This window comes from Solanum lycopersicum, chromosome 12 (genome assembly GCF_036512215.1).
Source record: "Solanum lycopersicum chromosome 12, SLM_r2.1".
Classification (NCBI taxonomy): domain Eukaryota; kingdom Viridiplantae; phylum Streptophyta; class Magnoliopsida; order Solanales; family Solanaceae; genus Solanum; species Solanum lycopersicum.
In genome coordinates, this window is record NC_090811.1 from 64,419,351 (window position 1) to 64,434,525 (window position 15,175).

Genomic DNA, 15,175 nt, shown 5'->3' on the forward strand with positions numbered 1-15,175 from the left:
TGATTTAATTGTTCTCCACAGCAAACGTTTGCAAAAAATTGTCAGGCGCCTCTCTCCCAAATATCTCGCTCGCCACTCTCCTCCAATCTCTCGCTCGCTTCCTTACTTTTTATACAAACACAAGTGTATAAAATTGTTTCTAATTGTATAAAGCAGATTTCGCTCGCCACTCTTCCAAACCTCGCTCGTCACCCTCGCCTTTCTCACTTATACAAACAGAAGCAAAATGTATAAATTGCGTTTCTGTTTGTATAAAGCGTGAGAAAATTGTATATACACATGCAAGTACATATATTTTCGTCCTATACACTTATAATTATACAATGAAAATACTCCTCTGCCCAGTTTCTTTTGCCTTTCTCTCTTTCTCGTTTTATACAATTTTCAAATTGTATCTAATTTCTCTCTTTCTCGTTTTATACAATTCGATTCAATTGTATATTCCTTGTCAAGTCTCTTTTTTCTTTCTCTCTTTCTCATTGAATCGTTCTATACACTTATAATAATACAATTCGTTTTATACAGTTCTCTGCCCAAGTGTCTTTCTCTTTCTTGTTTTATACACTCGTTTTATACAATTTGCTTCAACTCTATATGTATAGAGAATTATACAGTTTCTATGTTTGCTATGGAGCGCAATTATGCAAACTTTGTTATAGCATACAAATATAAATTTTTTATTTGCTATATGTGAAAGTTGCCCATATTAAAATTTGAATATTATATTTTGTATCGAAGATATTAAAACCGGTTGAACTTATTGAATGGATTTTAGATCAATTAGTACAACTAGTTCTAACATACACATTTGGTTTAATTTTATAAAAGAATTATATTGGTAAAAAAAATAAATAGGAATTTTCAATATGACAACCTTGAAAATTTTTAAAGATTAAAAAAGAAAAGGTATTAATTAAGATGTTAAACTAACACCAACTACTTAGAGAGGTGTCATCCAAATTTAGAAAGAAAGAAAACAACATTGATAGTAAAAGATTTAAATTTCTAACGTTATTGAGATAGTTATACCCAATTATCATCATAATTATGACACTTCAACCGTGGGTTCATATGTATTTATTTATTTAATAAATATACGAAATCATTATATTTGATGTCGGAAGAGAATCATGAATTCACACATCTATATTTAAGCATTTCTTTTTAAGAAAAATACAACAGTACTTTATATAATAATAAAGCAGAAACATAAATTTACGTGAACCCGATAACTCCCCTTATATACTCACTTATGTTTAGAGTCAAATTATGTATCATAAAATGAAAGGAAAATTCCAACAGCTATAGCTGTATTGAAATGTATCACATTTTCCCTCAAACTATATGTAAAGGAATCTTAAGTGTATAAATCAATTTATTTAATCATCACATTTTTGTAAGACTAACACTATATTATAAGAAAAAAGTCGTCATCAATATGTTGCTAAATACCTTCTAATTATTTAACATATTCTTTTTAATATTTAGTCTTTACATCCCTTTTAAATGTGTTGACGTGAGTTTTGAGTTTGATTTTCTACTACGAATAATATTTAGTTGTAGAAAATGAAAATAATGCAAGTCGAAAGATACTTATTTTTCTCCTGTTTCTTTTTTAAAATTTATAATTATAATATTTGAAATTGAAGTGTAGTGGTGATTAGAAGGAGTTTTATGATGGAAACTTTGTATATCAAGTGTATCCACAAAGTATAAGATGTATATTCGATGTATGTATTATACATTGTGGATGCTTAAAAGGGACAGATCTAGTGGATCGAATCAAAGCTTTTATGAACGGAAGTATGATGGTTACAATATCAAAATGCATAACATTATAAAAGTATCATTACAAAATAATCATCAACTAATACATTAAAAAGTTACTACAACAATTTTTTTTTGAATATGATATAAAAAGATCAATTTAAAAGAAGTATTAAATTTTGATTAAAGAAGACAAAAAAATATGTAAGTAAAGAGTAAACAGGAGAAGGTGAAGCTAGATCTAAACTAAGTAGACATTTAAATTGTAACAACTCGAAAATCGAAAAGTGTAGTTGAAAAGGAAAGTCCTACGGACCGTAGGAAGGAGGTCATAGACCCAGAGTTGTATACAACCCTACCCTACAGGGTGGTCCAGTGGTTTGAGCTTGGGATTTTCATGTTAAAGGTCTCATGTTCGAAACCCCTTGCCAGCGAAAACAAGGGGTTTGCCTTCTAAATCGAGCTCGTCGCACCAGGCTTGTCTGGTGCGGGTTATCTCTCCTATGTGGTTTGCGAGATATTACAGATTTCTCTTGTCCTCAAAAAAAGAGTTGTATACAACCCAAATCAAAGAGTATTCTTTCATAATCAAGTTTTCCTATCTAAAATACTCTTTGTTCCTTCTAAGTTCCCTTCTTTAGTTGAATCTCACAATTTTATTTAACAATCTTAGACTAGCAAAAGGTCTATGTGGTTATACTTTTCTGGGAAACTTTCGCAAATAGCCATTATTATAAACTTAATTATGCATCATAACTATAGTTTGCATATTTACGTGTTGTAGCTACAATTTAAGTCGTCTCGTTTGTATAATTCGCGGGTGCATTTGTATAATTCAACTATTTTGTATGAACTCGAAATGATGAATTTATAAAAACACAAACATCTGAACTTTAAACAGTTATACAAATTATATTAAACATATTACAAAAGTTATACAAATATTCAAAATTATACAATTGTACGAATTATACAAAACTAAAAAGTTAAACCCTGTAATTATAGCTAAAAGTAGGTCGCGAATTGTAACAAATTATAACTATGTTAACTAATTAATTAGTATACATATTTGCTTATCAACATAATATTCCCTATTTAAACTCTGTTATTTTCTACATTATGTTTGATAATTAAACAAGAAGTGAGTTCACTTATCTTGTTTTATCTAAGGATACCTACTTTCTACTTTATTGCTGTTGTTTTGTGTAAAGCATCGACATTATATTTATTTTCTTCTTTACACGTTGGATTTATGTGCATACACATTTTGCACTTTTTCAAATTAGGTGGTTCAAAGTTCAACAATGAATCAAAAAGGAAATTACAAATGAAAGCTCCAAATTGGTATGCTCATGCAAGTAGCAGTTTGGTATTGCTACGATTTTTCCATCCTTAATCAGAAGTTTCGTGATGGATAGCATGTGAGTTAATTACTTAATCGTCACATTTTTGTACGACACTATATTATTAGAACAAAGTTAGCTACGTACATAAGTCGTCGTTAATATATGTGTCCCATCATGGCCCTTAGGCAGCATGTACGGTCAGACGACGTCGGTCGTGACAATGCCATCATCGCCTTTGGAATGCACACACTGTCGAACGACATCGGGCGTGACATGCCATCATCACCATTAGAAAGCATACACGATCGGACGATTTCGGACGTTAAAAGTCTTAACTGCCCTATATTTATGATAAAACGCAATCCACGACCGCGATTTATGTACAAAGAGTAGTTTCAACGTAGTAATTTCAACAATTTGTAAGGAAAACATATATTTACTCAAAATACCCCCTTACTTATTGACACAACTTTTTTAAATATTTAGTCTTTAAATCCCTTTTAAATGTGTTAACGTGAGTTTTGAGTTTGAATTTCTACTGCTGTTTCTTTTTATTTTGTAATTATGATATTGAAATGGAAGTATAATGGTGTTTGGAAGGAGTTATTTTGTATATCAAGTGTATCCACAATGTATATCATGTATATATGATGTGTTATACATTGTTGATTTTTGCCGTCACTAATTCCTCTTTTGATAGCTTTATGTATATATGTATGCACCCCAATTTTTAGTTTTAAAAAAATTAGCCCTATTTAAACCTACCATGGCAATACATTGTCTATCAATGTGCTCGGGTAAGACAGGACAAGGCAGGACAGGACATGACAAAACTTCAATGAGTCAAAATTAAACAAAAATGTGCTTAGTAAAATAATCCACGTGAGAATGGTTACAAAATCAAATTGTATAAACATTATAAAAGGACATTACAAAATAATCAACAAGTAATAAATCAAATTATTAAAATGAAAAAAAAAATCAAAAATAATACTTAAAAGCTTAATCGAAAGAAATACTAAATTTTGACAACAAAAATAATTGATATATAAATAAATATTAAACACGACAAGACTGAACAAAGCTAGCTAGATCTAAAGATATTAATTGTGTTGTCCATCTCATGTAATTTTTATTTTTAAGAAAAAAAAGTAAAGAAACGGGTCTGAAAAATATTTTAATTTTGATCGAAATTATTGTTACGATATTAAACTTTATTGATGGTCTTTTATCCCTGCACTATTTAATAATGTATTTCAAAAGGTATATATTTGTCCATGTGGACACTTTATTATTTATAATTATGCAATATTTATTATGTCCCGTGAGAACATATATAACTTTAAAATACACTAGTAAATAGTGAAGGTGTAAAAGATCATTTCCAAAGTTCGATATTGTTACAGTAATTTCGTTCAAAATTCGAACAAATTTCAGATTTTTTTTCCTTAAAAGTAAGATTTGAACTTTGGACGTCATGGTTCACAAGCTAGGTGCTTCGCCTATGACATGAAAAGTTATTGTTTACCTAAAAGTTAAAATTGTTAAAGAAAATATATTGTTATTTACTTAATTATATATTCAATCTATGACCGGTCACACTTCGTATAGATAATTATATGTAATTATTTTTTAGATGACTTGTTAACATTTCCTCCATTTTAATTTATTTATTTTATTTTTTTTCAAAAAAAGATTGCTTTCTTTCTTTTTTGGCGACAGTTATTAAATTCTAACTTTTTATATGACATTCTTAAAATCATATTATTAAACGACTATTTCTCATATACCTCTAAGTTAAGATTACATTATTAAAAAATCTTATTTTACTTTCTTAATTTTTAGTAAAATTAAAATTAGTCAAAAAATTTAAAACAAAGAAATGCTTTTTTTTTTTGGTAAATAAAACAAAAGAAAATATATTTAGCTTACAAATTGACATGCATGCCACACGAGGACCTAAAAAATATTTTCAATAACTAATAATAAAACACATGATATTTTCAATCTTTAACATATATTTAAAGCTCTAATATATAATTAAGGTGGATTTGTGCCTAATCTTGCTGATGAATCAAAATTAATGAAATATTGCAAGTGGATTATCTAACGCCAAATCTGTTTTTTTTTTTTCTAAAAAAAAAAATGTGTGCATGCATCAACGTAATTAATATTATGATTAGACTTATCCGTGCTTGTTAAAAAAATTCTCTATTCTGTCTTACTATCTAGTCATAATTCAATTCTTATACTAAGCTGTTTAATTTATTTGTCCTATTTTTTTAATTTATTTTTATATATAAAAAAGTCTATTTCCCTTTTAACACTGTTAGAAAAAAAAAAATTAGCGAGTAACAAAATATCATAGGTAAACATATAAAAATTCATCCCATTTAGCTATGGTTTAACGAAGGATTATAAGAAAATTTAATTAGCTGGAAGTATTTTAGCAACCAATTATTATCTAGAGATTATCGACACGTTTCACCACTAGTCTCATGTTTTTTTTCTAGTATAATAGTTCTTTAATTTTAACTTTTTATATCAAATATTTAAGATACAAATTAAAGGATGTTTTGATATATTTGATATATCTTTACTTTTGGACAATAAAATTCATAAAATTATATGCTTTTTAAAATTTTCTATTAAATTAAAATAGAACAAATAAATTAAAATTAAAAAAATTATATGAATCGAATGATCATTTTCTAAGAGTTTCAAAAAATGTCACGTTTAATACCTGACGATATATTTTCTATATTGTTATGAGTTGTGTTAAATATTACAACCATGCACGTGTATTTTTTTTATTTTTCAAGAGTTCGCCAGCAATAATGATGCTTATGTAATTAATTAAGTTGTTGCAACGGATCTAAAATTTTAAGGTTGTGGGTGCTCTGAAGTGAAACTATAAAAAATATGTGTTAACAATGAGATTCAAACCATGGTACAACAACATTAAAAGAGTCTTAAATACCATCATAGAACCATTGGGCCAACTATATGATTTATTCATTGGGTGCTCTATGTTAATTTTATACAAATACCTATCGATTTCTACATAGATATATATATTGCATAACGAAGTTAATGGGTGCTTGAGCACCCGACAGACACCATGTGGATCCGCCCCTGACAGCAGTGAAGTGATAAATAATTTTTTATTTTTAATTAAGAGATTTTGATTTTAAATCCTTTTAAATATGTAATTGTATTTGTGAGGCCATGAGGGAGCCTTTTACATAGAATCAGATAGTAATAATAGCAATGGAGTTAAAATATATTCACTAATAGATATTAAGAATAAATATTTAAAAAATCATAAAAAAATCAAGAGGTGTCAATATATAATATGTATAGAAATAATAATAATAAAAATTTAATTTTTCAATGAAAAGGTATCAACTAGTTATCTTGATTTTATAAATTGAATAAGTAAATTGAAATAACTATTTTTAATATGAGGGATTGTAACGACCTGTTTAGTCGTTTTGAGCAACAGACTTCAATTCTGGAAAAACTGGCAGAAGCGACGGACCCACGATGGACCGTCAAGGGCACGACGGACCGTCGCAGGGTCTCGTTTCAAAACACTTAGAAAATCTGAAATTGGGTACTGAAAATCAACTCTCTGAACTTCGTAACGAAATGGCAGGACGGACCGTCACAGGTGTGACGGACCGTCACAGACCCTTGGTGGAAATTTGGGTCTCTGAACTTTGCGACGACCTGCAGGACGGACCGTCGCAGGCGCGACGGCCCGTCACAGCTTGCGTAATCCCAGTTGGAGTCGGATTTCTGGTTAAGTTTTAAAGGGGCGTTTTGGACTATTCCTGCTATAATTATATATTTCGTGGGTCTATATTAATCCCTCAATTTCTTGGGGGATAAAAGAGGTAACCTTAAGTTAATTAGTGGGCTATTATTGTCATCTTTTATTCTTAATTATATACTAATTAGGGTAAAAGAAAGAGGGTTTGAATAAAGAAAATAGAAAGAACAAGAGAAAGAGAGAGAAGGGAATCGATAGAGAGAGAGACGATCGAGAAGGGGAAAAAACACAAAGCTTTGGGAAAATTTGCTTGCTTGATCACGAATCTTCGGTGGAGGTAGGTTATGGTTTTCATGCTATTCGTAGTAAACTCTTAATAGCGAATGATATGTGTTAGTAGTATTGTAAACCTTCTATATGCTTAATTGTATGCTTGCATGAATGATGTGATTATGTAATTGTGAATAAATAAGCATGATGAAGCTATTGAATCCCAAATCTTGAAAAGAAACCCTAATCTACTTTGTTAATGATGATGCCTTGGTATAAAAGAAGGCTTGATGAACGAAAGTGGATAGAATATGGATCGGGTGCCACGTTCCGGTACCAGGATAGTATATGAGGATCGGAGTGTCACGTTCCGACACCAGGATAGAATATGGATCGGGTGCCACGTTCCGGTACCAGGATAGAATATGGATCGGGTGTCACGTTCCGACACCAGGATAGAATATGGATCGGGTGCCACGTTCCGGTACCAGGATAGAATATGGATCGGGTGTCACGTTCCGGTACCAGGATAGAATGAGGATCGGAGTGTCACGTTCCGACACCAGGATAGTATATTGAGGAGCGGAGTGTCACGTACCGACACGAGGGGAATAAAGATAATGAATCTTGAAATATGTTAATATATCCAATCTAATGAACTAAATTCCCAAATGAGTATGATGAGGAGGTGTGAGTCCTCATTGATGTGCTTGGTGTTGTAACCAAGGGTTATGGTGACTGTAAATGCTGCATGCTAAGGATATTAGTTGATTTTATGATATTGCTTAATACATACTGTTTTCTATTTTGAGTTGACCGATGATATCTACTCAGTACCCCTGGTTTGTACTGACCCCTACTTTTATTGTTTTCTTCTTGTTTATTTGTGGAGTGCAGCAAACGTGCCGTCATCTTCGACTCAACAGTAACTCAAGCCAGTCTTACTACATCGGAAATTCAGGGTGAGCTAATGCTTCTAGCTTGGACTGGATCTTCTTCTTCAAGTCTTGATGCCTTGAACTTCCGGCATGGACTAGCTTCTTATGTATTTTTAGCTTCTTAGAATACTCATAGTTTAGTAATTTGATTATAGATGTTCTTGTGATGATGACTTCCAGATTTTGGGAATAATAATAGTTATTGATTTTATTAATGAGTTTAAGTCTTCCGCATTACTTTATGTTGATATTACCTTGAAATGTTAAGGTTTAGATTGGTTGGTTCGCTCACATAGGAGGGTAAGTGTGGGTGCCAGTCGCGGCCCGGATTTGGGTCGTGACAAACTTGGTATCAGAGCATTAGGTTCGTTGGTCTCATCACACAAGAACAGGTCTAGTAGAATCTTAAGGAACGGTAGGGGGACGCCTTTACTTTTCCTTGAGAGGCTATAAGACTTTAGGAAAATTTCACTCTTTCATTTTTTCTTTCGTGCTGCTACTTGAGTCCAATTGGTATCTAGGCGATACGAATTGGTATCTGACCATCTTCACTCTCTTTCGCAGATGGTTAGAACTAGAGCAACGACTACGCCAACACCAACACCGGCCAGACAAGGAACAACTGAGCCAGCCACTGGGGCTGTGGCTCGAGGAAGAACAGCGGCAAGGGGCCGTGGTAGAGGTCGTGGAAGGACGTCCTCTAGGGGAAGAGGACGAGCGCCTAGACCATCTGATACTAGGGCAGTGACTCCTCCACCAACTGAGGAAGTAATAAGAGAAGGGGAGGATGGGGAAACTGAACAAGTGCAGAATGAGGGATTGCCACCCCAACCTACCCCAGAGATGATCAATCAGGTTCTGGCTTATCTTAGCGGGTTATCTGATCAGGGCCAGACACCCCCAGTGTTTTCTGCACCAGCACCTCAGGCTCCGGAGGTACAACATGCGGCTACTATGGCTCCCCACATGGATGTTCCATTGGAAATAGGCACGTTTCCACGTCTGACTACTGGGCCTATAATGACAAATGATCAGCATGAACTTTTCAGTAAGTTCTTGAAATTGAAACCTCCAGTCTTCAAAGGTGCGGAATCTGAGGATGCTTACAATTTTCTGGTTGACTGTCATGAGCTACTACACAAGATGGGTATAGTAGAACGGTTTGGTGTTGAGTTCGTGAGTTATCAGTTTCAAGGAAACTCCAAAATGTGGTGGCGGTCACATATTGAGTGTCAACCAACAGAGGCACCACCTATGACTTGGGCCTCATTCTCTAGCTTGTTTATGGAGAAGTATATCCCCCGAACTTTGAGGGATAGGAAAAGGGATGAGTTCTTGAGCCTAGAGCAAGGTAGGATGTCGGTCAATGCATATGAGGCTAAGTTTCGTGCATTATCCCGGTATGCCACCCAACTGTGTTTCAGTCCACAAGAGCGAATTCGCCGGTTTGTGAAGGGGTTGAGGTCAGAATTGCGGATTTCGGCCTTACAGATAGCGGCAACGGCAAAATCCTTCCAAGAGGTGGTAGACTTTGTGATAGAAGTGGAAGGAGTGAATCCAGACGACTTCACCCCGACATCGACATCAAAAAGGTTTCGAAAGGGAGGTGAGTTTAATGGTGCTTACACTAGAGGACAGGGTTCGGGAAGTTACTCAGTCCGACCAATTCAGTCTTCACTACAGACTGTAGTTGGGGGTCCACCTCCGACCGGTCAACACTTCTCTGAGAGACCTATGCATGAACCCAGAGAGTGCTATGGTTGTGGGGAGATTGGACATATTAAGAGATATTGTCCAAAACAGAGTTACAGACCTCCAAATGTTAGAGGTAGAGGTGGTCATGGCAGAGGCCGTTATTCTGGAGGACGTGGTGGTCGAGGTAATGGTGGTCACCAAAATGGTCGAGGTGATGGGCAAACTGGAGCCACTACATCACAACATGGTAGGGGCAATGGACAGACAAACGATAGGGCCCATTGTTACGCTTTTCCCTGGGCGGTCTGAAGCGGAGGCATCTGATGCTGTCATCACAGGTAATCTTCTGGTTTGTGATTGCATGGCTTCTGTATTGTTTGATCCTGGATCCACATTTTCTTATGTATCTTCCTCATTTGCTAATGGTCTAACTTTACATTGTGAATTACTTGATATGCCTATTCGTGTTTCTACTCCGGTGGGTGAGTCTGTGGTAGTTGAAAAGGTGTATAGGTCTTGTTTGGTGAACTTTGTGGGGAGCAACACTTATGTAGATTTGGTTATCTTAGAAATGGATGATTTTGATGTAATTCTGGGTATGACTTGGCTTTCTCCGCAATTTGCGATCTTGGATTGTAATGCTAAAACGGTGACGTTAGCCAAGCCTGGGACAGATCCGTTAGTGTGGAAGGGTGACTACACTTCCAATCCGGTGCGTATCATCTCCTTTCTTCGTGCTAAGAAAATGGTTAGTAAAGGGTGTTTAGCTTTCTTGGCACATCTCTGTTGACACCCAATTTTGACCCGCGTCGGTATGAGTTAGTTAGTTTTATAAACCTTGCGAAAATAAATATATGTACATATACATATATGTATATACATATATGTATATGTATATATGTATATCTTAAACCCATTCCTTTACCCATCAGCCCACTCTTATTCCCAACCCAATTACACCTCAGGCCCATCTCCCTTTAATTTTAACCCAACCCAAACCCCCTAATTTCCTACCCGACCCAGCCCCAAATCTCCTGACCCGCTCCGACCCAGCTCCCCTTCCCTCTTCCCCCTTCCTCACGCCCCTTTTCCAGAAACAGAACACAGCCAATAATTCCCAGAAAGAAACGCGACAAATTCCCCTGAAATCGCGCAATTCTCAGAACCCCCAACAACCCAGCGAAAAATAGACGCGATCTCTCCCCCATCGCGTCTCTCCCCACGCTCTCGCACTCTCGTCCTCTCTCCTCTCCTTCCCTCTCCTTCCCGCGTCTCCCCCACGCTCGCTCTCTCCTTCCCCTCTCGACAGAAATCCAGAAAACTCAGACGCGACTCGCCAACAACCCCGCGTCACTCCCCACACTCTTCTCCCTTCCCCTTCGCGTGAACGAGACGGAATGGCAGAGACCCATTCCTGCCGCTGTCACGCAGGTCTGCGACACGCAAGACGTCACGGTCACTCTCGCCAGCACGCAATGGGTTTGACCCAAGGGAATTTCGAATTTCGAATTCAAAGAGGAAGCCTAGCGTCCCCCTCTAAATACCCTCGATTTTTCAGTCACAGGGGGATTTTTTTTAGAACTTTTCTCTACCTTAAGGCTAGAAATCATCAATCATATACATTTACGTGTGAATACTTAAGAAAGAGACTTCAAGGAGATTGACAGCCGCGATTCTGTTTCTTCTGCGTGTTGATTCGCCTTTGGAACCGTTTGGAGTTCATTTCGGTGGTGGAAGCTTGTTATCTCGCTCGTCGTTTCCGCTCGCTGCTTTCGAAAAGGTAAATACAGTTTATGCTTATGTTAATTTATCTCAGTTAAGCTTTGTTTAATTCATCGATTCGAGTTCGACTTTGGTTTGCTTCTACTGTAAATGTGTCCAGTATTGAGGTTTCTTGTTGATTGATGGGTTATGGATTTCATTGTGATTTGCATTTAAAGTATCGGATTCGATTTCTAGCGTCGATTTGCATTATGTCTCAAATGCCTATGATGTTCCCTACTACGTCATTGTTGTTATGTAAGCTTTGTTACCCTTCTGTTCATCATGGGTTATTGCCTTAGCATAAGATTTCGTTGCCTGATAGAATACAAATCTTGGTTCAAGTCTTGTTTAAGTTTGTCTTTCTTTCTTCTTCTAAGAATTCCCTATGGAGCTATAATGTGTTTTTCCCTTTGGAATAGTTTGAGTTTCTAAGTGCGTAGGGGAGGGGTACACTTCGATTTGTGCTTCTTGAAATTGTATGGTTCGATCTTAATTTAGTTCTTATCTCGTTTCGTCTGAAATATGGTTTGTTGGTAGTTCAAATTCTAGTTGCCAAATAGTGTTGTACGTTTTGTCGTTTGCTTGGATTCATTCATGCTATCTCACTTTAAAATGGACCTTTTATCCCTCTAGTTCATAGTGCTATTCTCAGTGAGGTCCTCGGGTATGCATTTTATCGTTTGTGTTGGTAGCTATTCGACTAATTAATGGCCTTTGTATGCCTGAATTTAATGATCCATGTTCATTCACTGCATGCTTTAGTGATAAATTTGCTTAATGACAAACATGAGTTGCTATTGTTTAGGCTTAGTTTGCTTCCTTAGCTTTGATCAATTTTCTTAGTTTGGGTTTCATTCGGCCTTCTCTAAAGTTATATGTGTTTCTTTTATTTGCGTTTCATTCAAAATACATCTGGTTTACGTCATCGTTCACATGTTAACTTACTTCTATTTTATCGCATGTGAAACTCCTCTCGAATCCTTATGGATTCTACTCCAACTCGTTGCATTCTCTCGTGGAGCCGTAAAGGCTCAAAACATATTCTTCGAGTCGTAGACCCCCTCAAAACTGGCGTACAGGTTGAACAAAAGAAGAGAGCTGCTGGAAATTAATTTGCAGGTCGGAAAACCAGCAGCTTCAGTGCTGGAAAGCAAGTTTTGCAGATTTGAGAAGCTGTATACCAGCTGTATACATCCGTAATACACTGATATACAGTTTGAAATGTGCACAGGAGGCCTAATCCAAAATCTGGGTTGATGGAAGTGAAAATATGCTTCTGGAAAGGGACTTTAAACTCTCGAAAGTCGAAAAACAGGCTGATATACAGTCTGTATACACTGATATACAGACACGATATAATATAAATATGTGTAAAAAATGTGATTGGCAGGGGAACGTAGAGGGACGCCTATTCTAATTAAAATTCGGAATTAGGCAAACAATGCGGACGTAGGGTGCAGCCCGTATACATTAGTATACATTATCGGGCGACGATATACATTTGTTAAGTAAGTTTTAAAAATTGTACAGGTACAAATACGCAGGGCAATACAGGGAAAAGTAGCGAAAAATATATATTCAAATAGGTGCGGGGCTTGAGAGGTCCAAATGGGTCAAATATATGCTGTATACAGCATGTATACACTTGTGTATACTTTGTGATTCTTTTTCAGGATTGGGCCAGGGCCCTTCAGCCCCCCCCTTTATTAACAGGCCCAAAGGCCATTTTTTTTTCTGCAGGTTTTAAAGAAGGCCCAAATCTAAGTAAATAGATTAGGACAGGTGGGCCAAAGCCCAATTGAATGAATTTGGGCAATCAAGCCCAAGTTCAAATATTTCTTTCTCTATTATTTATTTGTTTGAATTATTTAATATCTTGGTAGAATTTTAAAAAAAAAAAAAAAAAAAAAAAAAAAAAAATCTCCTAAAGGGGTGGCCATTTTTCATTATTTAAATTTTATTATTTTTGTTTTACTTACTTTTATCATAATTTAGTTTTCCTTAAATTAATTCCCTCAAAATATCTCCCTTTAGAAATAAATAAAAATAATAACAATGAAAATAAAAAATATTAAAGCGAATTTCTTTTTATTTAGTTAACCATTTATTTTTAATAGTCATTTAGTCAAATCGCCGGTCAACCGCAAGTTAGCGGACATCCCGAGGGCCTAATACCTTCTCGGGATGTACATTGAACTTCGAACCTTTGTTTTTTCAATTGATTTTAATCTGTTTTAAATCTTTTGAAATTTTTCTTGATTTTATCAAAATCAAGTGGCGACTCCGTAATTCGAAAAGTCAATTTTTCTTAAATAATAAGATTAATTGATTTTTTGAAACCTAGTCAATATTTTTTCATTTTTTAAACTAAAAAAAATAGTTAATAGTAATTTTTAAATAAAACAGAAATGGCGACTCCGCTGGGGATTAATTAAGTTCTAACCATAAGATTTGACTGTTTGACTAACTGTTTTTGTTAAAATGTTGTTTGTACTGAATATGTTTAAATTTGTCATAAATTGTCGTTGCATTCATGGCATATTTCCAATATATATGTATAGTATATTAAAGGACGGTTTGCGGAACCGCAGCCGGACTTTTTTATACTCACCCTTTTTCGAAATTAGCGGCAATTTATTGGTTCGTCAGGCGTCCAATGGTTGTCGCGAGTTTCAACCCAAATTGTCCGTTTGGGTTCCCGGTCCTTTCAAAAGCCACTCTTAGTCAACTAGTGTAGAGCCGAGCCAAAATCCCGAACGTAAGAGCATTTGAACTAAGACGACCCAACGCCCAAGGCGTGTTGGGCCCATTAGAAGCCCACCTTGTGTCTATTTGGCCTAAATTGCCAAAAACGGACAATCATGTTTATGTGTTTATTGAAGGATGTATATGCATTTTAAAAACGCTTTATTGTCCACGGGGTGGGGGGTTGACTAAATTTTGTTCGCTATTTTTGTAGGATGAACCCGGCACACAAACCTCTGAAAACAAGAATGGTTACTGTCCCTGACCCTTTCCTCAAAGTATGGTGAAAGTTCATGAACAACGAAGATAAAGGAATTGTTCAGAAACACATAGGTCATCTTCCGTCGTTGTTAGAGATGAATGCGTGGCCTGGCTTAATTGGAACGATGGTGAAATTCTGGGATAGCGAGAATATGGTTTTTCGATTCGGGGAAGTAGAGTTGACGCCAACTATAGAAGAAATTCTCATCAGTTATGAAAGTATCGCCATGTGCAACAAAAGGAAACGACATCCAGATACAGATCTCCTAAATCCTATAACATGGGATTTCGCCAAAATTAAAGAGATATTGTCATTGGTTAAAGCCGAGTGGATGGACAAACTCCCTGGTCCGAATATACCTTTCAGAAAGTTATATTATCGATTTGGGCGTGCAAGGGCTTATGAGAAACATGAAGATGAGTTCGTCTCAAAAGAAAAATGGAAAGAGGCGCGTCCCCTTGCATTTGCGATATGTTTGCTCGGCACGATGGTTTTTCCCCAAGGGCCAAAATACACTATTCATCCTAGTGTATTTATGGTCACTCATGCCATTTTTTATGGAGTGGATTACAAAACATCGACGAAGTATTACACTTTAGCGCCCATGATTCTG